The following is a 5,738-nucleotide window of genomic DNA, read 5'->3' as shown; positions in this document are numbered from 1 at the left end:
AGGAGACCCGGCAATATATATAGTATACTAGGAGACCCGGCAATATATATAGTATACTAGAAGATCCGGCAATGCTTCGAAATTGCAAGATTTAGAGATGAAGGTTGATTAATTGAATATTTGATATATATTTCAGTTATTTTATACATTGGATTAGTGATTGGATTAATTACTTATTATATTTATTTAGTTTAGAGCGGTAAATAACATTATATAATAAAACTATGTTGTAAAGTAATAGAAATAACTTCAACTCGAATCTACAATAAATTTGGCAGTGGTGTAGGGCTCTATAAACTGGACCCGTGAGCTCAAACTGGATCTAATTAAACAAATTACAGGTATAAATGAAACGTTTGAAAAGTTAAAAAAAAAGGGGGGAGTTTTAAAGTAATTATTTCGCTAGATTATTATTATTTATGTGAAATGCTAAAGGATTTTGTTTCCATGCTCTTTTTAATCTTTAAACTAGTTATTAAAAAATCTTTACAGCAATTAAAATAAAATTCCAAAATGTTTATTAATGAGGGAGTGAATAATTCTATTGTTATATTAATACTGTACTGTGTCAAGTTTTCAATGATAATTTTTTCTTTTCAAAATATTTTACTTAAGTCCTAAAAAGTATGTTTTCACTCCCCCATTTTAACAATTTTGCATTATTTTTTTTAAATGATTGATATTGTAGGACGCAGCAACAGAAAAGCGGCCATCGCTGCATATGCAGACGATACCGCCATCTATAGCAGCAGTGTCAGAGCCGCTACAGCACTGGGCCACGTTGAAACTGTATGTAGGGATATCACGCAGAAATTTCGGAACATTACCTTCAACGTAAATCCGACTAAGACAGACTGTGTGATATTTGCTCTGCAGAAAGGGAAAAAGTCCACATTACCACGCTCTTTTCGAGTGGAGGACACCACATTAGCGCCATCTAACTCCATGGTAGACCTAAGGATCAAGCTGAACAACCATCTTACCCTATCTACTCACATCTACAACAAACTAAGACAGGTAAGACGAAAAACCTACCGCCTCCATCACTTACTACTATCACCTTCGCCTAAAATTAACAATTTACAAGAGCACAATAATCGCCCAGCTCTCCTATACGGACGCCGCTCTTCACCCATAACAGCGCCATCTGCGGAAAATGTTGAGGTCTACGTCACCACAGCTTCACGGGATCTTCGATCTACCGACTGAACTCGAGTTTATACAACGGAGGCACATCAAGTTCTTCTCGTTGAAGACCATCATCAACCAACTGTTCCAGACACTAACGCCCTCTTCAGCTCCTATCAGGTAGCAACAGTATCCAATAACAACCAGTGCAACAGAAAAATTTTTTAACCCTAGTTTTTTTAGTTTCAGTTATAGTGCCACCACAACCCTCAAGTGTACCCCAACACTTTTGACTTAAGACCATGAACTCAAATTCAGTCCATCTCATTACTACAGTCTCCTTAAAATGTTGCCCAGCTACAGTAAAAGTAGATTAGATCTTTACACTCATATGTATAGATTTATTAATCTTATGTATCATTTCGGATTATAGGGTTACTGAAGATTAAGAAAAAAAAATTTAAAAGTATAATTAAAGGTAATGCTACGGGGTCACTATATGAAAGATATATATTATGCCACTAGGTAGGTCTGAATTTTCGCAGCTCGATATTAATGATATTTTTGGACTGAAATTTGCATATTTTGAGATAATGACCCTTAACTGTATATAACACTTTACAAGTTTAATACACTGCACATCTTTTTACTCTTCAAAGTAAAACGAGTCCGCCCCAGTTTTCTATTATAATACACTGAATCAACAGGTTACTGTAGCATTGTACCTTGGATTGACATTAGGTCGAAGAATGACATGGGGTCGACAGGTAAACAGAAAGAGACAAATACTAAATCAAAGACTAAGATTTCTTTTTTCAATCCTTTCCAAATTATCTTAATTAAAACATAAACAAAAATTTAAATTTACACATATTTGCTTAAATAAATTTGAACCTTCACATGATAAGTGTAAATGAACTCATAGGGATCAATTACAAAAGGTTCTATGACAAACTAAGCAGATATCCTAACACTGTCATAAATGCTATTGTAAAACCTTTACCTATTTTTATCTAATATGTATACTTCAATTTTTTACGCGGATAGTTTTTTATTTCAGAAACCTAATACCATAATTATAAAAATATCCCTTCTCAATATATTAGAATCTAGAAAAAAAAATTCAGCGAATAAAGGCTCTGGAAATTATTATTTTTAGACTGCATTCCTGTTAGTGAAATTTTACATTACAGTAACATTTTTACAAGATGGTTAAACATAATAATTTAAATTACTATATTGGTGTTCACCTCAAAATCAAAAACTGGCAGTAGATTAAAATATTGAAAATTAGTTTTTCTCAAAAAAAACATCTTTTGCTCAAGTGCCTTTTTAGGACCTACCGCCTCAATGGTACATGATTACAGTCAATCGGTTCGGTAAAAAAAACAAAAAAAAACTGTGGTCGACATCTAATCGATCAGTTGTAGAGAAAACAAAACTGTAGCTACTAAAGGAAATGAAAGTTTATAATGCATATTATATGGATGAGTGGGTTCGATTCTATTTGGTAAAGAGAAAAACAGATGAAGACAGGTAGCCTTTCTAAATTAGCCCCTAGGAATGAATGGACCTTACCATAATACACACTTCATTGATTCCGAGCTTTACGTAATAATCGACTATTAAGCTATTATCAAATATGAAAGTATAGCGGTACAGCTTTCACTAATGTCTCTGAATTTTTTTTCTTTAAATAGTTGTTGGTCATACCTTTTTTAATTTTATATTAATTTTCTCTTGGTAGAAGTCGGGACCTTTTCTTTGATAAAGCGTTCTTCCTGCTGGGATGACAGGACCTTTATAACATCCTAATTTGATAGGATATCCCTTTAGCACTCATTTATTTATTGATAAATATTACAATCTTCCCACTATGGGCCAATAAGTAATAATAAGATTGAGTCTATTCATACTTAAATCATACATATATAATTAGATATAGTGAATGAAAAGTCCTCTTCTTTATTTAATTACATACTATAACGACGTTTCGGGGCTGTCACCCCATCATCAGGTATCTACAAACATATTCACAATAACACAACATATTCATTCTATTCATACAACCATTAATAAATATACCATATTTTTTTAAAAATTTAAAATACAATAACCTGATTAGATATATCTTTTAATATCACACATTGGGTGGTAAAATGCCGGTGCTTGGGTATGCCGATGATTTGGTATTATTGGGTGACAAAGAAACTATAGAACTAAATACAACCACGCTAATAAACTCCAGTAAGGAACTAGGTCTTGAAATAAATACGGATGAAACAAAATACATGGTTAGATATAGGAGGAAATATGTTTGAACAGGTAGATAGGTTTAAGTATTTTGGTTCTATAGTAACTAAAAAAACGAAATTGATGAGGAAATAAGAGCTAGGTTGAAGAAGGGAAATGCTTGTTATTTTTCAATGTCGAAACTGCTTAGCTTGGGCCTTCTATCAAAAAACTTAACAATTAGAATTTACAAAAATATTATCCTTCCCACTGTTTTTTATGAATGTGATGCGTGGCCTCTTACACCAAGGGATGAATATCGTCTTAAAGTTTTTGAAAATAAAGTATTACGCAAAATATTCGGACCGATAAAGGATGAATTAACGGGAGAATTTAGAAGATTACACAACGCTGAATTAAGGGACCTACACCCAGTAAATATAATTCAAGTTATAGCATTGCGGCGTATAAGATGGGCGTGTAAGGTTGTAGGGCTTAGTAACGAACAGATCCTTTGTCTTAGTTAATAAAAATACTTAACACGAGTTGTACTCGCTTTGCGAAGTACTTTATTTATTTATATTTACTTATTATTTATTTAAAGCTACTGCAGCTGAACAGAAACAACCTGCTGAGCTTGCAGTATAATTGAGAACTTCTGGAGAGCTTCAGAATGTTTGACCCGATATCATTCAATGATTCGGTAAGTATTAAAATAATAATGAAAATCTTGAAAATTCGTCTAGGGTAAAGACGTTATAACGAGAATCGACCTGTAACCTTTAGGTTTACGATATAGTTTTCATCAAAGTGGACTCTCCTCAAAGCAACCTAAAGATCCGCTGATGAACACTTGTCTATAAATGATAATCTACGATAGTTATATATTATGTAACTGCATAGATCCCTATTGCTACCCACAGTAGCCCAACAGTCTCATACTCTTTTAACTATCTTATCTCGTCATGTTGAAGTTGTTCTTTCACTCCATCTCTTGTGATCTCTTGGTATCCATTCTGAAGCGATTTTTGTCAATCTCCTAGTGTCAAGTCTAACAAAATGATCAATCTACCTTCTTTTCAGATGACGTACTTCTCTGGTAGACTTTTAATTTCTAGACTGTACTTTCTAATTGCCGAACATGTCGGAGAACCATATAAAATTATCGGATTTACACATATTTGATTACTTCAATGAAAACTATGTATAATTACTAGTCAAAATTGATGAGTGTACCTTGTATAGGTAAGTGAAATAAAAAATGACGGCTGTTTCAAAACGTTAAAAAAATAATTTTTGATTTGGAGCTATATATCTTTAAAACTGCCAATAGCACTGAAAAACGTAATAAAATACCATTTAAAGTAGAGTAAATTTGCTAAGACATGAGCCCTAATAAATTTATTTACTATATTAAATAGTTACCGAGATATAGCTTTTTAAATTGCAACATTTCATAAAAAATGCACTGACAACTTATATTTTGAGAAAACTATATCTCATAAACTATTAGACATACAAATTCTTATTAGCACTCAAATCAATGCTAGCTCAACGTACTACAAAGTAGTTTATGACGTTTATCTTCGTAGGAGTAGTAGTAATTATGATATTCGACAAAATAAATTCATAAAATGTTGATTTATAGTTTTCAGACAAAAATTTTGATTTATGAAAAAATATATTTCAGAACTCATAAGACGTATAGATGTCTGCCAGGACTCAAAGCTAATTAAATGTACTATAAAGTTGCTTATGACGTTTATCTTTGTAGGAATAGTAGTTTTTATGGTATTTTCAAAAATGTAATTCAAGTAACTAGAAGTCAACATTTTATTGTGAGTTTATTTTAGAAAATATCATAATAACTACTACTGCTAAGAATATAAATATTTTAATCCTGGAGGTAGTTGACTTTGAAAAATGTGTTTCAAGTTCCCGTATTTTTTCCATTACTGTTCATCCCTCAATTTATTTCATCTTTTCTCTTTTAATGAGATTGACTGGAATATATTGCTTTACAAAACTGATTTCTCGATTGGTAACTTTGAACTCTCTTTTCTGTGAATTTTTATCGATTCACATTGCTCAAGGAGTTCGCTGAACATTTGCTTCTTCTCAGTTAATGAATTCGCGAAAGTAACTATAGCAAACCTCAGTTTCCATAAATTGTACCAGCGGAACGACTCTCTTCGTTCCAATAATCACTTGGCGTTAGCTTAACTACTTTAATCGTACCCTGCAACGATTTTATAATGCTACAAGGCAATATTTCACTGTTATACATATATCATGTAATGCACCCTATTACGTTTCCAACAGAACACTACACCATGACCTACATATCCCTTTTGTCCTTGATCTCATACCAACCAAAT

The 5,738-nt window shown here is 32.4% G+C and overlaps 1 protein-coding gene across 1 annotated transcript in view; it reads right to left on the bottom strand.

Moving 5' to 3' along the window:
* The window catches only part of LOC106683786 (probable metabotropic glutamate receptor mgl-1), a 184,775-nt gene that overhangs the window by 26,558 nt on the left and 152,479 nt on the right, over nucleotides 1–5,738 (bottom strand). The gene's annotated exons all lie outside the window — the stretch shown is intronic.

This window comes from Halyomorpha halys, unplaced genomic scaffold, assembly GCF_000696795.3.
Source record: "Halyomorpha halys isolate HHAL.00 unplaced genomic scaffold, Hhal_1.1 Scaffold517.1, whole genome shotgun sequence".
In the NCBI taxonomy this organism is placed as follows: domain Eukaryota; kingdom Metazoa; phylum Arthropoda; class Insecta; order Hemiptera; family Pentatomidae; genus Halyomorpha; species Halyomorpha halys.
This window is presented reverse-complemented; position numbering and strand designations above follow the sequence as displayed.